Consider the following 20,310-nt stretch of genomic DNA (forward strand, 5'->3'; position numbering starts at 1 on the left):
AAATAAATTCTGCAATAGTGATCTGACTGACAAAATTCCCAGGTCATGGTTTGTTTTTACCTTTATCTTGATGAAATTTGTTCTGAAATTGTGAGTTTGGACATGGAGACTATCTTCTCATATCCTGGCACGGAAAACCACTGGTGGGATCTCCAAAATCCTAACACATGAACATTATTCACTGGATTAGTCCCTGTGTCTCTCAGGATAGCGAGGTTCTACTGATTTGACCTTACTTTCTCTGGTTTCCCAAAATTTGCTTTGGAGATAAAAGCATCAGCACTCACCTGATGTCAATTGCTAATAAACCAGATTTTCTCAAACTGAATCCTGTTTCCTGGCTCTCATTATTCTGCCTGCCCACATTCAGGTTTACATTTCTGCAAAGGGCTATTTTAGAAGAACCATGACTTTGCCATAAAGGTTCTATCCAGAATAGTTACTACTTTCTGGGGCAAATGGCTCCTACTCCACTATCCCATCTCACCGTGGTGAGAGATGGTCATAGCACTCCTGCCCACTTCCTGACCACACGAGTGGGCACAATCTGGGCCAATGGTCCCACCATTTCCCTTGGCCACAGTGATGGGTCCAGGGATAGCTCTGGGTCTGAAGTCAAGGCCAGTCAGAGAAACAGGGTAAGACTCTCACAGTGACTGTCAGAGTGGGCTAAGGCCCTAGATCCATTTATGTATGAAACCAGCCTGCTCTATCCTTCCCATGATTTGGTTAAATAAGGCAGTTAGTGTCCCTCCTTGGTTTAAGAAAAAATAGTTTGATTTCTCTATAACCTGACAAAGTCCTGCTGCTCTTCATGCTTTTAAGAAAAAGTTCTCAGTTCTTTCTACATGTTAAATTTACTCACTCATAGAATAGTGATGGAATATCTCAGGTCCCTGGTACAGCTGTGAGGAGTGAACATAGTATCTCTTCTCCTAATGTCTCTCCAACTGGTCACAACCACAGATGTGCACGAAGTCTTGGTTTTGCTGCTGGAAGGACAGGAAAGACAAGATAGCAGAAGGAGTGTCAAGGCATCAGTGCCTCCATCTCTGTGGACTAGATTCGATGGTCTCTGGCTAGAGGACTAAAGACTAGAAGCTGCAGGACCCATTTTCACAAGAAAGTATGTGAGGCCATGAGCTGCAGGCTCCTGCCTTCATGCCCAAGGGGCATAAGCTGTGACAGATTCAGAAAGGCTGTGGTATTTCCCATCTCTGCAGAGAACCCGGAGCCGATTCCCCCCAGGCATGCAACTGAAAGAGCACTCCACATGGAACCCCGTACTTGATCAATGCTTTGCTGTTGCAGACTTTAAATAACAAAGTTATTTAAATAAATTTTAAAGAAGAGGCCCCACATTTTTATCTTGCACTGGATCCTGCAAATTATGTAGCCAGTCTTGATAGAACCAGTACTTGTTGGTGTCCCAGAGGTTGTGAGGTAATAGCTTATATATGAAGAGCATCATTAGGAAGGTGATGGCAAAACTCCTTCAACTGGTTTTGTAGCCAGTGGAAACCAGAGAGTGGTTGGAATAGAGAGGAACGTGGAGGATGGCGGCTGATGGACTTGACTGTGGCTCCGTGAGCGAGGTATTCTTTTGGAAATTCCTAGAAAGTACTGGGGAGATTTGCTTGGGTTGAGATGGGGGAATGGACTTTGTAGGCAATCAAGTGGGTGGGGGACTCAGAGCATTTAAATGGGGAAATAATATAAACACAACTCACATACATAGAGAAAAGTCATTAGGGGCAGTTTGGAATCAGATTGCCTGGAGTCTCATTTCTGCTATTTCATAACTGTGTGACCTTGGTCAAATTACCTAACTTCTCCGTACTTCATTTCCCTCATCTATAAAATAAAACTAACATTTGTACCTATCTCATCACATTTTATTAAAAATTACGTTAGATAATACATGCAAAGCAAATAGCACAGTGTCTGGCACACACAAAGTAAATCTTTAATAAAAGTTAACTGTTATTAAAATTATACATACTTTGGGAACAAGTAATTCTAGGTGTGTGAATAATTAGCCAATAAAAGTGTTAAGCATTATATGTCTTTTACTATGAGCTAAGCAATGTTCTAAATCAGTGACGCTCAAGACTTTTAGGTCTTAAGATGCCTTCACGCTCTTAGAAATCATTGAGCTTCCCAGAGAGCTTTTGTATATATGGCTTATCGCAATCAATATTTGCCATGGTAGAACTTAAAACTGCGGAAGTTTTAATATATTTATTTATAAATTCATGCTAAAATAATAATAAATTAATAATAAATGACAGTGAATCCATTACATGTTAATATAAACAACATATGCTTATAAAAGGATAACTATAGTTTCCAAAACAAAAGATATTTAGTAAGAAGTATATTTTTAATGCCTAGTTGTAGAAAATGGCTACATTCTCATATGTTTCCCTGTGTTCAGTCTGCAATAATATGTCGTTCTGGTTAAGGCAAGTATGTGAGGAAAATCCAGTCCCACACATGTGGGTACTTAGAAGAGTATTTTAAAAAGCTTTTAAGATAAGTGGGGATTTTCTTCTTTGATACTACACCAAAATTCAACAAGTAATAATTTTTTAAAGGTTACTACAATGTAGAATGTGAAACCATATTCAATAGACTTTTCATGCTCTGCTACATTAAAATCCATTTGGTCTATCTTGCAATTTGAAAAGACCTTTAATGCATGCATGATTTTGTAACATCACACATTGGTCATTTAGAAAATATTGACTTAGCAAGTTATGAAGATATTCCGGATACTGACATATTTCATATCACCACCATTCTTATCAGAAAAGTATTTAAGCATAGGGAAGCTCTCAAGCTCACAGTGGTGGGTTCAACTTTTACAAAATTCTCATTTTTGCTTGAAAGTAAGAATTTTATCATTGGCAACAAATACCACTTGCTGTTTTCCTTGCAGTGATACTCATTTTGCTCATTTTCAAGAAAAAAAAAAATCTGCCAGATTCAGAAGTCTGAATTACCATAATTTGTCAGTCATTCTTCCAAATAAAAATGTTTTATGAAAACCATGTCTACTTCAGCTCCGAACTCAATCATACAAGTGTTTTCCTAGAAACAACCATCATGATGCCTTATATAGCAGAAGTGCTTTATATACACTTCTCTTTTTATCACACAGAACATTAAAAATATCAAGATTTATTAAAATTAAGAAATGTTACTGCTTCATCAAGGCTGTTCTTAAGTTTCATTTTTTTCCCCCGCAAGTATGCTGTGGTGCAGAATACCAAGACTGCTAGCACAGTTGGTGCCACCACTTGTCATACTAAGGCACCACAGTCTACCCAGCATTGATCTTGCACCATTATTCCAAAAGTCAACTCAGTGAAAAGGCAAATTACTTCTTAATATTTTTATGAACATACTTTTGATTTTGTGGATCCTAGGTCTCTGAGACCCTTAGGAATCATCAGAATAACTCTACAACATGGGTGTTATTATCCCCATTTTCTAAATAAGAAAATTGAAGCAAAGTGAGCTTACTCACAATAGCAAAGACTTCAAACCAACCCAAATGTCCAACAGTGATAGACTGGGTTAAGAAAATGTGGCATATATACACCATGGAATACTATGCAGCCATAAAAAATGATGAGTTCATGTCCTTTGTAGGGACATGGATGAAACTGGAAAACATAATTCTCAGTAAACTATCACAAGGACAAAAAACCAAACACCGCATGTTCTCACTCATAGGTGGGAATTGAACAATGAGAACTCATGGACATAGGAAGGGGAACATCACACTCCGGGGACTGTTGTGGGGTGCGGGGAGTGGGGAGGGACAGCATTAGGAGATATACCTAATGGTAAATGACGAGTTAATGGGTGCAGCAAAACAACATGGCACATGGATACATATGTAACAAACCTGCACACTGTGCACATGTACCCTAAAACCTAAAGTATAATAATAAAAAAAAAAAGAAAATGTGGCACATATACACCATGGAATACTATGCAGCCATAAAAAATGATGAGTTCATGTCCTTTGTAGGGACATGGATGAAGCTGGAACCATCATTCTCAGCAAACTGTTGCAAGGACAAAAAACCAAACACTGCATGTTCTCACTCATAGGTGCGAATTGAACAATGAGAATACATGGACACAGGAAGGGGAACATCACACACTGGGGACTGTTGTGGGATGGGCGGAGGAGGGAGGGACAGCATTAGGAAATATACCTAATGCTAAATGCCGAGTCAATGGGTGCAGCACACCGACATGGCACATGTATACATATGTAACAAACCTGCACGTTGTGCACATGTACCCTAAAACTTAAAGTATAATAATAATAAAATATATTAATTAATTTTAAAAAAAAGATCATACAGCCACCAAGAAGGACCAGGATTTAGCTGGAGTGTGTGCTCCTAACCATTATGATGAAACAAAGGCGTGGTTGTTATCTGCTTATTTTACAACCACAGTTTTTTGAGACATTTGCTATGGTGATGAGAAAAAAGAAAAAGGACCTAAAGCAAGACAGACAAAGGAATAAAGAGAAAGATCAAAAAGAGGAAATTATCTCTGATGAAAGATTACCATTTATCCATGAGATTAAAATACCTCCCTGAACACAGTCAGAACACAGCACACTTAAAATCTCATTGATTTACAATGCAATTTAGATTTTTTTTCTGAAACCAGGTTATAAGAACAAGTGTAAACTAAAAGCCTTGGATGACAAACTTGGGTCAGCATCAGAGTTCAAGGAGAAGGTGGTTACGACTGAGCCAGGTTCTCAAAGAGCAGTACATTCCTTTCTCTTTAAAGGCAATTTATCAGGATTTATCCAAGCCTGTAAGAACAATCCCTTAAGACCATCCAATTTCCTTTCTTTCTAATTCCATACTTAGCAGAGCAACCTTCTGATAATTAATTTGGTTCCTCAGGTAAGTCAATACCAGGAAAGAGACTGATTGAGTTATTGTGCCAGCTACATCGCCTGCTGTAAATGAACAAATTGGTTTGTGGGTTTATCAATCTACCTCCAAGAGTTCAGTTTGCAAACACCACTTTTCCTAGGGTGCCCTGTCATTTGACTTGCAGACCTGCAATGCTACGTGACCAAAGCGAGAAGGGCTCTTTGAAGACTTTTGTAATCCCGGACATTCTTGTCATAGGAGGTACCACCTTGTGATATGTCAAGAATATTAAAATGCACTCACTCCCTGAGCTGCCATGTTGACAAGCCCAGTTTTGAGTGGAGCTCCCTGGAATTGTACAATGTGTGACCCTGCTTCCATTGCATATTAACTGAAATGTATTTTGTGAAAAACAAGTGGAAAGACTGTTTATTAAGCTACTTATTTAGTTCTGAGTTACTCATTTGCCCAAAAGCTCCCAGCAATCATTACGTATAGCAGAGAATGCTGCCCTGACCACCCTATTTAAAAGTACAACTCACACCTACCCACACCACCATGGACCCTACTTACTTCTCCTCCCCTGCCTTATTTTCTTTATGGAACTTATGAACATAAGATGCTGATGCAGGACAGGCAACCCCGGATTGGAGTTTAGCCCATGAGGGTTCTTGGCTTCACCCAGGAAACAATTCGAGGGTGAGCCAGTGGTAGGGTAGAAGAAAACAGCTTTATTGAAGCAGGAGTGTTATAGCTCAGGCAGTATTACAGCTCCGTGACTGCTCCTACAGAGCTGGGCTACCCCATGGGCAGTGTGCCGAGAGTAGCAGCTCATGGCAGTTTTGCAGCCATATTTACACTTACTTTTAATGACTTGGAAATTAAGGGCCAGTTGATGCAGAAATTTCCAGAGGAAGGGTGGTCACTTTTGGATCCTTGGGTCATTGCCATGGAAAGGGGTGGTAACTCCCGGGTGTTGCCATGGCAATGGTAAACTGACATGGCAGACGGGTGAGGTGTCTTATGGAAAGCTGCTTCTGTCAGGTCCCTGTTTTAGCTAGTCTTCAATTTGGTCTGGTGTCATTGGAGCCCAGCCTCCACAGTCAAGTCCTGCCTCCCTCCTCAATACCATAGATCTAATTTATCTTACCATAGATCTAATTGATCTTGTTTGTTGTCATTCTCTTTTCACCATGAGGGCTGGTATTTTTGTGTTTTATCCACTACAGAAACCCCAGTACCTAGAACAGAATGGAACCTAGTAGATATCTAACAAATATTGGTTGAATTAATAAATGCATTAATTGCAAGTGATTTTTTTTGTTAAAATTATGATTTTTTTTTTTTTTCAGTTTTTAGGTCTCAAATATTTTAGAAGTCCTTAAAATCTATATAGACTGTAGGTACTCTGCCTTGAGGTGGGGCTCCTCCCCCAGCTTCCACCTTGTAGGCACAGAGTACCTGCTACTCCTTACTGGAGACAGCAGACTTGGCTATTCTCCTCTCACGCCACCTTAAATCCTTCTCATAGTCTCTTGTGGGTCCTATCCCCACTTCCCCCCCTTCTTTGGGCTTTTTCCTATACCTGTGATTCTTTTTAAGGAGCTGCCACAGGCTGTGAGGGCTGCTCTGCTTACAGGGAAGATAACCAAAAGTGCCTGGGAGTTTACGCCTCTCCCAGTGGCTCTTAGCCAGGGACCAATCGTAGGGGGAGTATGAAAGCCCACTTCTTTTGCTGCCAGTTGAGAAAAAAATCTGGGGTGAGATTTACACTCCTGAGCTCCCCGTAGGATCAGGTTGAGGCTGAGATTTGCCTGAAGTCACATCTTGCCTGGCTGGCTTCTTTCCCTTCCCTGGGCTACTTCTCCCATCACCCTACACAATTCTTCTGGGGGAACATTCTCAGTAAATCCTTGCCCATGAATCCTCATCTCAGGTTCCGCCGCTGGAGAATCTGACCTGGCACCTCCACAGCAGCCTCAAGCAATGTGTGCTTAATTTCCTTAGGATGAAGTTCACTGTGGCTGCTGCTGCTGCTGCCCGCACGCCCAAGAATCCAGGTAGGACCAGGTACCTCCGTCATGTATCTTCATGGAGGGAATGGCCTTCTGGGTGCACAGCCATCCCCAGACAAATACCTGAGAGGAGGGAGAAATGACGGGATGAAACAAGTTTTAAAAATGACCACATGATGCTCAGAAGCACAAAGGTTGGAAAACAGTGCCAAAATATTGAGAAATGGGTTCAAGCTCAACTCACCCACAGATTTATTATGCGACCCTAGACGAGCCTCCATTTGATCAACTCCAGCTATCTTGCCCCCTAAGTTCAAGTCTGTGTTGAGCTTTTGATTCTCCCAAAGAAAATTATACCACTGCAATAGCTCTTGTTTCCAGCCTGCTTGTTTGAATTAAAGCTTTGCGGCATTTTAGTTTATGGTATCTCTGGGGAGGAGTGAATATGTCAGTGTAATTAACTCATCTGATGAGAGAGGTCTTGTTTATTTCCCCTACAAAATAACAGGTGGTGGTTGAGCTCCGATATATTATGGTGATATGAAACGCATTTAGAATAAATCACATTAAATAAATAGGGAAACAAAATGATTTCGAGGTACATTTTTTATTGTTTTAAATTAAGTTTTGAAAGTGAACAGCTGCATACCAAAAAGCCACACAACTGCTACTCACCTCCAATCTGCTTCTTTGAGAAAGGGTTAATGGCATTTTTAGGTTCAACCGAGTAGGACTACTAGAAACTTGAGTATTCTCAAATTATTATCCAATCGCTGGCTTTCTGAGCACCCTCTTTTTGCGTGGGATGTGGCAGTCTAATCAACTTGAGTGATCAGTTAAAACAACCATGTGCATTTCATTTCACAAAATCCACAATGACATGCATTTCAGAAACATGTAAGAGTAACACCATGTGCTGGGCATTAAGTAAATAAAAACAAATATGGAAGAGTCTTTCCTATGAGAAGTTCACAGTCTAAAGAAATATCATAAATAAAAAGGCATTTCCAGGCATTAAAATTGTAAAGAATATTATTCCTGCCTCCAAAACCTTTTTTTTTTTGATATGGAGTCTCACTCTTTTGCCCAGGCTGGAGTGCAGTGGCATGATCTTGGCTCGCTGCAACCTCTGCCTCCTGGGTTCAAGCGATTCTCCTGCCTCAGCCTCCCAAGTAGCTGGGTCTACAGGCAGGCACCACCACCCCTGGCTAATTTTTGTAATTTTTGTAGAGAGGGGGTTTCACCATGTTGGCCGGGCTGGTCTGGAACTCCTGACCTCAAGTGATCAGCCCACCTCGGCCTCCCAAAATGCTGGGATTATGGGTGTGAGCCACTGTGTCCAGCCAACCTGCAAAAGCTTAATGTAACTTCAGAAATTGATTTTTCTTTTTTACAATTAAATGAACCAAGATCCTAGAAAGCAAGAACAAAAAATAAATTCAGCAAACCAGAAATGATGAAGAATTCCTGATGTGGTTCAAGGTGAGAATATTTGATTGGAGCTGCAGAGATATTAGGCAGAGAAAAGCTGTGAGAAGGAGAATATGATGTAAGGGAAGTGGAAGAAGGATGAGAAAGGGGGAAGGAGAAGGTGGAGGGGAGGCACCGAGGAGATGAGGAGGGGTAGAAGGGAAAAGAATGCAGAAAGGAAAGAAGGAAGGGAAAGAAGGTAAAAGTGAGGGGAAAGAAGAAGGTGGTGAAGGAAGGAGGAGAAAAGCGGGGAGTGGAAAAGAAAAAGGAAAAGAGGTAAGTGCTTGGAAAGATTGAATGGGTGGAAAAAGGAAGCAAAACGGCTGGGAAAAAGGAGAAAAGGTGGAGAAAGTGAGAAAGTCGAGCAAAGCTGGATCAGATGGATGAGGACAACGTCATGACTTTTGGCGCATAATAAAACTCCAGCCTCAGGGTCTACAATCAGAAGCAGCAAAAAGCACCCTTATGAAACTGAATAAAGACCCTCAAAGATACTAGGTCTGGAACCCATAAATATTACCTTATATGGAAAAAAAGTCTTTGCAGATATGATTTAGTTAAGGATCTTGGGATGAGGAGATGATCTTGGCTCATGGTGATGCAAAAAAATAATTTTAAAGGCATAGAATAGAGACCCAAAATTTCCACTATTTCTCAAGAACGAGTTCTAGAAGGAAAGAAGAAAATTATATAACAAATAATCCTAATAAAAGAACATTTTCTAGAGCTGAAGAATAAAAAGTATCTTTAAATTGAATGGGGCCTTTGAACATTCAGCAACAGAAAAACTGATGGCAATAAAAGACCCACCCCTATAAACATTATGATAAAATGTCAGAACAAAAACTAAAGACAAAAACCTGAAAATATCAAAGCTGAAGTCGTTTCCCTTTAAAAGCTAAAGTTCTGATTGTCATTAGCTATCATTGTGGGCTAGACAACATTGTAAGCTAGAAGACAGTGGATCTGATCAAACAGGCGCTTGACTATTTGCTAACACGTAAGAAATCAGAAACCTTACCATCTACAGAGTCTCTCTGAGTTCCTTGAAGATATACCACAGGAAAATTACCAAAGAATCTATGGTAGAAGAAAATGACATACAAGAAAGGACAGAAAACAAGAAACCGGTAAAACATAAGGTCAAATTGTGGAATAAAAAAAAATAGGTTGAATACATAGAAACAGAGAGTAGAACAGTGTTTACGAGAGCAGGGAGGAGAAGGAAATGAGACCTGATAAGTCAAAGTGTACAAACTTGCAAGTAGGTAGGAGCAATAAGTCTAGATATCTAATGTACAGCATGAGGACTATAGTTAATAATATTGTATACTAAAAATTTTCTAAGAGAGTAATTTTAGGTGCTCTTACCACAAAAACGAGGCAAATAAGGAAGGGGATGGATATGTCAATCTACTTACCCATAGTAATCATTTCACTGTGTAATGTATATCAAAACATCATGTTATACTCCTCAAATATATACAACAAAAATAAATAAGTGAAAATGTATAAAAACTTTACAAAAGGAAAAAAAAGAAATAGAACTTTAAAAGATGGCAGAATTAATACAACCTCTTCCTTCACACTTTGATAGGCTGGATAGAAGCATAGCCAAGCCAAATGCTTCTAAAGTGTGAATGGTTTTAATGTGATTCTGGAATTGAAATTTCAAAAGGTCACTGTATCATAGATAAGGAAGTGAGAGACTGGAGAAGAGTGAAACATACTAAGGTTTCTTTCCTGCTCAGAGGATACTGACTGACTCAAGATACACTGGATAATTTTCCGTGTATGTGATTTAAAGTGTACATATAAACGTCAAAACATAGAAATGAGATGTAAAACTGTGAAACTACTATATAAACACAAAAATAAGTAAATCCAATCCACTAATAACAGTCAAGTTAAAAAAAAAAGATACCTAGTAAAGGAAAGATATCAATGCAATGGTATATAGATGTTCAATTAATAAATATAAATGAGTTAAATTTAGTTATAAAATGGTAGATAATTTTTAAATGATAAACATTTTAATAGTACAAAATAATATTCAGTATGAGTAAGAAATAGGGCAATATGGGCAAACATAGGACCAAAAGAAGTATTTTTAAGATGGCAGAGATTTTGGTCAAGTTAAAATGCTGAGGAGAGGAAATTGATAGAGCGGAATGAGATGAGGAGGAGATGATTTATAAATTAATATCTCTGAAAGGTAGGATAGACTAGATCCAGAGCCAGATGGAAGGATTCACCTCAAAGAAAAAAAAAAAAAAAAAAAGAAGCTTCCAGGTTTTTCAGATTTTTCTACACGTCATTTACAAGCCGTCACTGAGAGTCAATAACCAAGGTTTCTCTATTATCACCACGATGGGAAGATTCTTTATAAAAACACATTATCTCATTAAAATATTGTGAATATTTATTATTATGAAGTTAAAAAACAAAGATTATAAAGAGGATTTTTAAAACTTCCTAAAACACTATCTTCCAACTTCTTTCCACTTTTATTTTAGTTACAAAATAAACAAGTTTTGATTGTTCTTTTTTATGACCAGTGTTGCCAAATACTACCTGTGTTTTGTTTTTTTTTTTTTTTTTGCTTTCTTTGTGTATGATCTTTCCATTGAACAACTAGAAACACAGCTTTTGTGATGGAAAAGGAACCATAATTTAATTTTAATTAATCTTAATTCTGCTTGATTATTAAAAAGCACTTGTATGAAAAAGTACATTTCCACTTTAGCCCACATGGTCTTCCCCAATTTCTACAGACAATTCCCCGCTAACATGGTTCTCTTTCCAAGGAGCCCGATTACCTCTGGAATGGAGATGAGGGTGGGCTCAAAGAGGTACAAGGCTAGAGGCAAGTCCTCACACCCTGGAAGTCTCATAAATGAACAGCAATGGTAGATAGTGATTGAGAATATGGACCCTGCAGCCAAACCTTCTGGTTTTAAATCCAAGCTCTGCCATTTATGAGATCTGTGGTCTTAAATGACATAATTATATCTTCTCTATGCCTCAGTGTTCTCATCTGTAAGATGAGGTGGATGTGTAAAAATACCCTGTACATCATGGGGGTGTCTAGAGATTTTTGTGTATTGATTAATATTAAATGCTTGGTTACAAGAGTGTCTAACACAGACAGTAGGCATCATTTAAACATTAGCTTGCATCATAAAATTACTTCCTAAGTGTTGGGTTTCCCTGAGAGTACCTGGTCTTGATGAGTCTTTCTCGTGTGTGAAATTTCAAGTGTATACTAGCAAAGCTGAGTTTCTACTCTATGCCACGTCCTGTACTAAGTGCTTTTATGAGCAGGGTCTTTATTTGATCATTCATGTAACAGCTATTAATATTTATTCAGTCCCTTCTTTGTATTAAGAAACATTATGTCCAGAAATATTATAGTGAAGAAAATTAGGGATTATCTCTAGTCCACTTACAATAGTCAAATAATTCCTCATTTAATTCTCACAATGGTCCCATCAGGAAGATACCATTTTGCAAATGAAGAATTTGAGTATCACAAGAGCCCAAGGACCCAGGCCAGTTACTAGCTGAGTCTGGCTCCAGAGCTCACCCACTTCATCATTTTTTTATACTGTTGGTGGTGATGGGGTCTCTGGGCTGGTTGTGGATGGCAGAGAATCACATTTGTCTCATGCCTGGTTGGTAGAGGGCCTTTCAGCTGCCTCCCTAAATGCCCTGTCCTCAGGATCACCTGGACCCTTATTGCCTATGGTATTGACCTGACTCTACTTAGGAAATGGCCTGATTAACCAGAAGCCCATGTCAATGGCCAAATCCTCAGCAAGGGTTTGATCATATTCTCTCCTCAATCCCTCAGCATGGGAGAACCCCAACAATTGGACTATTTAGGAAATGCATCTCATGCATTTTTCTTTTGATTCCTCATGCCTTTTGAGAACCTCTTTTCAACTGTTAGTCTACTTCCTGGTTGGGTTAACCTTCACCTGCTATATCCTGTTGTGGTCACTTCTGGTACCCAGATACCTGTTCCAGTACTCCAGAAAACTGGTTGAAGCTGGACACTCTCTGGAAAACCCAGCAACAAGAAAAGACCAGAAGCCTTAGGGCTGATACCAATAAAACATTTCCCTCTGTCATTTTCATTGAGGACATGATATACTCAGTCTGCATGGTGGCATGCCCCCAGATTCTATAGGATTTGAAGTTTTGAATAATCCCAGGCATTGGTTGAATCCTGCCTCTACCATGTTCCTGCTCTGTGACCCTGGACCAGTTCCTTAGAGTCTCTTGCCCTGCTTTTGTGTGTGACATTTATAAACTTGAGATTGGTGCAACAGTTCCCAACCCATATGGTTATCACAAACAAAGAGATGTACGAAGTTAAACAATTAATACAGTGCTTGACAAAGAATATGTCCAATAAACATTATCATAATAAGAATATCATTATAATTATTATTTATTTGGGCCATTTTGATCTGGGATCATGCAAAGTATGGTCTCAATGGTACTTTCATTCCTGGAAAAGCTATCCCTCCTTACACACACACAGAAAGTCTTTTTAACTCATAGTATAGCTAAAATGTAGTCACTTTTAAACAAAACAGAAAAGTAAATATATTGAATAAAACATGATTTCTCATTTATTCTGAATGTTGATGTTTGAAGGAAAACATAATTGAGGATGAAGAGAGAGAGGAAGAGAGAGATGAGGTAGCAATTTTATAGGGCCTTGCTACTCAGTATGGTCCACAGATCAGCCTCATTAACATCACCAGTAGCTCCTAAGAAAAGCAGAAGTCCAGGTTCACCCTAGTCCTACTGAATCAGAATCTGCATTTCAAATGATCCCAGCTAATGCCTACCCACTTTAAGGTATACACTTAGCAGCACTATCCAGGGCTTAAAGCTGGTAGTGCTGGCTCTTCATGAAGTCAATTTTTACCCCAGAAAGTCTAGGTGACCTTTTTCTAGATGTATGTCTCATTAGCACAACTTTTATACTTACCAGTAATAATTAAAGCATTTTTTAAAGTTCAAAAATTAAAATGGAGACAATGTTGGTGAGGAGAAAGAGAGGGACAGAGACAGAGACAAATAGATCAAGACGGATTTTCCTAAATGACTGCAGTGCAAGTCTCAGAGGCTACGGTGCCTGGGCTCTGGTTGCCAGGCAGACTAGCTGCAGCCCTGAGATTGGACAACACTGGTTTCAGTTCAGACCTGGGTTTCTTCTAAATCCTACTGTGGCCATGAAAAGATGATCCAAAGAGGAAGTTTCCTTATAAACCAGTGGTGCTCCAAACTTGACTCAAGTGGATACCTGCAGTGGATTTTGAAGAAAAGAAGGCCCAGGAAAGAAGGAAAGAACACAGAATTTGAAGTCAGGGTTTTGAGTTCAATTCTACTAACACCATCGACTCACTGGTGGGAAGTGTAGCACAGAACCAAGAGCCTAAGGGTCAGTTCAGGCCAGGATTCAATACTCAGTCCTCCAGGGGCCAGCGTCAGAACATGGGTATGTTAGAAAACCACCCTGCTGTGGTCTGAATGTTTGTGACCCTCAACATTCATCTGTTGAAATGCTAACCTCCAGGGTGATGGTATTAGAAGGTGGGGTCTTTCAGGAGGTGATTTGGTCATGAGGGCAGAACCCTCGTAAATGGGATTCATGTCCTTATTAACAGGCCCAAGAGAGCTCATTTGCCCCTTCTGCCATGTGAGGACAAAGAAAGAAGGTGCCATCTGTGAACCAGATCCAGAGTCTGTTGATGGCTTGATCTTGGACTTTCCAGCCTCTAGAACTGTGAGAAACAAATTTCTGTTGTTTATAAGCTACCTGGTCTATGGTATTTTGTTATAGCAGAAGGAAAAAGTATTTTGTTACTTTTCCTAAGTAAGATTCTTTACTGTCAGTTACAGCAAGCTTCAACTATACAGAGTCCCATATGGTTGTTCTCACTGAAAGTAGGTAAAAGCAGCATCATAAATACAGAAAGTGCAAAGGTATCTTTGTGAATAAGGAGTTACAAACTAGACAACTTGAACTGGGTCTGGTTCAAAGGCCTATTTTGTTGCTCTAAATGTGAAAAAAATTAAATATCAGTGTCCATAATAATCCAGATTTCTGGCTTCTTTTAAGGCAATTTGTTAATACCGAAACCACATTTAGGCAGGATAACAAGCAAATGGCACTGACCTTGGCTTATCCCTGTAGAGTTCAGCGAGACAGTACCCTCCAGTCCCTGTTTTCTTACATATGCCCGATTCACCCAGTTACGTTGGCTGATGAATCTTGAGAAGTATTTCAATTTGCAACCCCTTCCATAAATGAAAGACCTCTGTTAACCAATTTGGGGTGAGCTAGAGTGAGGTTCCTCCCACCACCGACCCAGTCTGGAACCCAGACTCAAGGGACCAACGTCCTCAGTTCATAATGAGCATGTTATATAATCACAATGCAGAGCAGTTATCATTTCATTTAAAAGTAGTGACTGCTGGAATTACATTTCCCATGTAAAACAATAACACAATTCCCAGTTGATCAGCAAATAAATAAGAGAAAACAGCTTTGTAATTATTTTGACAGTGATCGGGCTCAAAGAAACCCATCAAATCCCATTTCATGAGAGAGAGGGCTAGGCAGAGTTGAGCAAACATTTTACCTGAGTCTAGTCCAACACATCCTGCTCCAAAGATGACTCCTATAATGAAAATCTGTCGTTCGCAAATGACTCATCATCTGAAAACTGTGCTGAAGATGCTGGAAATGTGGGTGATGCATGTGAAAATGAAATTAATCAATATGAAGATGAAGATCAGCAGTCTATCATAGCTGAGCTGTTTGATAATAATGAACCGGGGAAACAGACAGGGCTCAAGAAACTCATGAAAGTGCAGGAAATGTCAACAGGAATTATGAATTAGTAACTATTGCTAGAAATAAAGAAACAAGAGTAAGCAGAGAAAAGAACAGTGTTGTGTTGGGAAACAACCCCATGCATTTCTACCTCCCTTGTCTAAGCCACCAGTGTTGCTCCTGTGTATTATGACACTGGACTCCTCACTTGCCTGACCCACATCAGGTTATCCTCACAGCAGCCAAAACAATCCTGTTGGAATGCAACTCACATCAAGGCACCCTTCTACTCAGAATAGTCCACTGGCCTCTATGTCACTTGCCATTAAAGCCAACATCCCCACAATGACCGATGAGACCTGCATCACCGGGATCCCACTTCCTCCCATTGCCCCTTCACTTACTCCAGGTGCACCAACCAGAAACACAGTGTTCCCAAGACACCAGCCATGGCTCCTTCTTGGAGCACTAACAGGTGCTCTTCCAAGAACTTGGAAGTTGCCTCTCTTAGGCAACCTCAGAACTTGTTCCCTCACTTCTTTACAATCCTCTCTTAAAAGACTTGTTTCTGCCCAGCCCTCCCTAGCCAACCTATCTGAAGTTAACAACCCTCTTACCCTAGCCAGAGAAATTCCCTACTCGCCACCCTCCTTCATTTTGTTCTTTAACATATTATTATCTCAAATACACATATTTTAGCCAAACATCTGGTTTATTGTCTGCCTCACCTGTTAGACTACAAGCTCCAAGAGATCTGAAAGTTTTGCTTATTTTGTTCTCTGTTGCATCTCCAGTATACAGATATGTACCTGGAATGCAGTAGATGCTTAATAAATATTTGTCAAATACATAACTATAATTCAGAGACGTACAGGAAAAGAATGATTATAACAACGTGTAAAAGAGATTTGTTAAATTTGCCAGAAATACGTCCAGGTAGCAGCCCCCATCCCCTCCCGAGGATTTGTAAAGGTGGTGAGACAACACCAATCTTCTCCCAAGTGAAAAGATAAAACGAAGGTTCTGGGACCACTAGAGGTGAACACTCTGCCTGCATTGGTGGTATCCTGGCCCTTTTTTCTCCTTTGGAGTAGTTACATGGTGAATCCCAGCCTGAAATCACCAGTCAGTCTCTTTCTCTCCCACTTCTTTATCAAGAATCAAAATGGACTGATTTGCAATTCAATTCAACAAACATTTATTTACTGAATTGAATTTGCAAGTACATTAAGGCTTCAATGTCACATAAAGGGAAAATTGTTAAGTTAGTCTTCAATGAGTTTTACTTCCACTTATTTATGAAGATTAATGATAAATATTTGGCATCAATCTGATTGCTTTTTATTTGCACGTCTTCTATAGGAACCATTGATGGTAATTCGGCAATATTTGATGCCTATCTGCAAAACTATAGCAAAGGGTATGAATTAGGAAATGATGCATTTGCAAGATGGCCATTCTCAAAATCTATTATCAGCATCTGAGTGGGTCCTCCTCCTCTATCTAGAAAACTGATGCTCTTATAAGGTACTTCACTGCTTCAAGATAGACCAATGGACCACAGACGAGAGGCCACATTCAGTAACATCCATACACCTAAGTTGGTATATATTTTACATGGAGTCTTGCTCTGTTGCCCAGACTGGAGTGCAGAGGCGTGATCTCTGCTCACTGCAACCTCTGCCTCCTGGGTTGAAGCGATTCTCCTGCCTCAGCCTCCTGAGTGGCTGAAATTACAGGCACACGCCACCACACCCAGCTAAGTTTTGTATTTTTAGTAGAGACAGGGTTTCACCATGTCGGCCAGGCTGGTCTCAAACTCCTGACCTCAAGTGATCCACCCGCCTCGGCCTTTCAAAGTGCTAGGATTACAGGAGTGAGTCACCACACCCAGCCAGTAAGTATATTTTTCATTATCCTTTCTCCTTCCTTCAACTTAGAGGAGCTATCTTAAAGGTCCAAGAAGCCCCGATGACAAATACTCATGCTTGTGTCTGAGTGCATTCTGTTTTCTTCCACAGTATTCTAGAGAAGTGTTTCTCAACCTCAGCACTGTTGACTATTGGAGATGAAAATTTCTTTGTTGTGAGAGGCTGTCCTGGACATTGCAGGATGGTTAGCAGCATCTTTGACCTCTACCCACTAGATGCCAGCAGTACCATCCTCCTGATCAAAATACATCTCCAGACATTGCCAAATGTTTTCTGGAGGGCAAAATTGTCCTCAGTTGAGACTACTGTTGTAGAATGAGTCTTTCCATAAATTGAATTATGTTTTCAGCACCCAGTTGAAAATAGTACATAATTAGGCCCTATAAATGTATCACCATGGTATGTTTCATAGTCATCCCCTCCTCTCCTCATGTATTATCTCACCATACTTCAAGTTCTTGAGAGTGTCCTAATCAGGGAGCAATTTGGTTGTTTAAAAAAAAAAAAGTAGAAATCCACTTAATTTAACCAAGTAAGGAATTATATATCCTAAGCGTGCACAAGAACTTCTCAGACCAGAGAAGACAGAGTGAAGACTTATAGGACTTATAAAGTAGACAAGTAGTCAACTCTTTCTTCTCTCTCCCTCCTCCTTTCTTTCACTCCCCTCTCATCATTTGTCCTTCACATAATAGCAAGAGTGATCCCTTTAAAATATAAATCTGGGCTAGGCACAGTGGCTCACGCCTGCAATCCCAGCAGTTTGGGAGGCTGAGACGAGCAGATCACTTGAGGCCAGGAGTTCAAGACCAGCCTGGCCATCATGGTGAAATCCTGTCTCTACTAAAAAATACAAAAATTGGCTGGGCCTGGTGGCATGCACCTGTAATCTCAGCTACTCAGGAGGCTGAGAATCGCTTGAACCTGGGAGGCGAAGGCTGCAGTGAGCCAAGATTGCCCCACTGCAGTCCAGTCCCCTTGAGACTCTGTCGCAAGAAAAACAAACAAACAAACAAAAATCACATCTGTATAAATCTGGTCATGTTATTCCATGGTTTTCCAACATGCTTTAAAGAAAATCACCGTGATGACAGCTTTAAATAAAATCACCATGCTGACAGTGACCTTCTGATCTGGCCACTGCTTATGTCTCAGACCTTATAACTCTCTCCCTCCTTCTCACTTCTATAGCCACATAAGCTTTCTTGCCCCACTATATATGCTCACATCTCACGGATCTTGCACCTGCTTCCTCTGCCTGCAATGTCTTTTCCCCAGAGAGCCCTGTGGCTTACTCTCTCATTTTATTCAAATTCCTATTCAAGTAGTACCTTCTAATAGATATCTTCTGCAGCTATTCTGTCTAAAGTAGCAAGGTCCCCTGCCCCCAATTTCTACTATTCTCTATCTCCTTATTCTCTTACCCTTTCTTCATTGCCTTTAACTCTGTAACATAATTTCAGATGGCGTTATTTATTTATTTTCTTCCTCTCACCTCAGTTAAGCACATTCTGGGATGTTAGGCCATTCCACTCTCATAATTTCAAAGCCTAAAACAGACGATGGCATTTTAGTAGGTTCTCAGTCAATATCTGTCAAGTGAATGAATACATATCTCATTCTTTATCCTTTGAAGAGGGACTCATATGTTCAACATACTTACAGGTAACCCATCATAGATAGTCCAAAACAGCAGCCTTAAACCTTGAGTCTATGAAGTGAAGTTTGAGTTTCACTCCAGTTAATTAATCCAGTCTTGGTATCATTCTAAATTTGGAGGAGGAAACTGTCTTTTATAGTTAGTCTTGGCTGGGTGTCCATTTCTTGTTCAAGCAGCTGACATCAGAGATCAGGCTTCAAGGCTAAAGCTCTTAAGCCATAAATAGGGCAGATCCGCGAAGAAAAAGGAATAGAATGGGCTAAGATGCTCAAATCTCAGGTATTGGGTATTTTAACCTCATCCTCCCCTCCACTGTCAATATTCTAAGACTTTCCTGACTGCTAATTTTCAGGGAGCCAGGAAATAAAATCCCTTCACAGAGTGAAAACTCAAGAGTTATGCTGTCAAGAAAAAATGGCTAAGGTAATACATAGGCCAGAAACCATGGCAAGTAAACGTTAACCTCAGCCTATAATTTACTCATAACTAAGAGTTTTAATCTTGAGATCAAAATAAAATGCCAAGATCAAAGTCAAGGGAATGCGACTGAGAAGAATGTAAAGTAATCTCAAAGACCATGAAGGCAAGAAGAAAGTATGCCCCAATTAGAAATCAGATGCAGTCCAGGTTGCAGTGTGGTTGGCTATACACGTGGGAATGGACACTGGGGGAAAGAAGGGAACATTAACACTCAAAGATTTAAGACAGGCAGGAAGAAATAAGCATGTGGGCTTCTATGGTTGGAATATGTCCCTCCGCCAGGCGCAGTGGCTCATGCCTGTAATCCCAGCACTTTAGGAGGCCAAGGTGGGCGGATCACTTGGGATCAGGAGTCCGGGACCAGCCTGGCCAACATGGTGAAACCCCGTCTCTACTAAAAAAGTACAAAAAGTAGCTAGCATGGTGGCGCGTGCCTGTAGTCCCAGCTACTCAGGAGGCTGAGGCTCAAGAATTGCTTGAACCCCAGAGGCAGAGGTTGCAGTGAGCTGAGATCACATCACTGCACTCCAGCCTGGGTGACAGAGCAAGACTCCATCTAAAAAATAAAAAGAAAAAGAATATGTCCCTCAAAGTTCATGTGTTGGAAATTTAATTCCTAATGTGAAAGTTTTGAGAGGTGGGGAGGTTTTAAGAGCTGATTAGGTCATGAGGGCTCTTCCTTCATGAAAGGATTATGTTACTTTCATAAGAGTGGGTTTAGAATCACAAGAGTGAGCTCGTTGTAAAAGGAAGTTTGACTCCCTTTTGCTCCCTCAAATGCTCTCTCTCGCCCTTGTGGATACTTTACACCATGTTATGATGCTGCAAGAAGGCTCTCATCAGATGCCAGCACCATGCTCTTGCGCTTCAAAACCTCAACAACCATGAGCAACATCAATTTCTGTTCATTATAAATTATCCGGCTTGTGGTATTCTGTTACAGTAGCACAAAACAGACTAAGACATGGATTGAGCACGA

The 20,310-nt window shown here is 40.2% G+C and overlaps 1 long non-coding RNA gene across 1 annotated transcript in view; it reads right to left on the minus strand.

Annotated features, from left to right (window-relative positions):
• The window catches only part of LOC129474634 (uncharacterized), a 35,457-nt gene extending 20,290 nt beyond the window's left edge, over nucleotides 1-15,167 (minus strand). The window contains exons 1-5 of the long non-coding RNA XR_010119533.1: nucleotides 15,067-15,167; nucleotides 14,601-14,722; nucleotides 6,879-7,057; nucleotides 6,070-6,160; nucleotides 866-992 (exon numbers count right to left, since the gene is read on the minus strand). This is a non-coding gene — a long non-coding RNA (uncharacterized lncRNA). The remainder of the gene's footprint in view (nucleotides 1-865; nucleotides 993-6,069; nucleotides 6,161-6,878; nucleotides 7,058-14,600; nucleotides 14,723-15,066) is intronic.
• Between the last annotated feature and the right edge of the window lie 5,143 nt (nucleotides 15,168-20,310).

The sequence above is a fragment of the Symphalangus syndactylus genome, chromosome 24 (genome assembly GCF_028878055.3).
Source record: "Symphalangus syndactylus isolate Jambi chromosome 24, NHGRI_mSymSyn1-v2.1_pri, whole genome shotgun sequence".
NCBI classification, from domain to species: Eukaryota; Metazoa; Chordata; class Mammalia; order Primates; family Hylobatidae; genus Symphalangus; species Symphalangus syndactylus.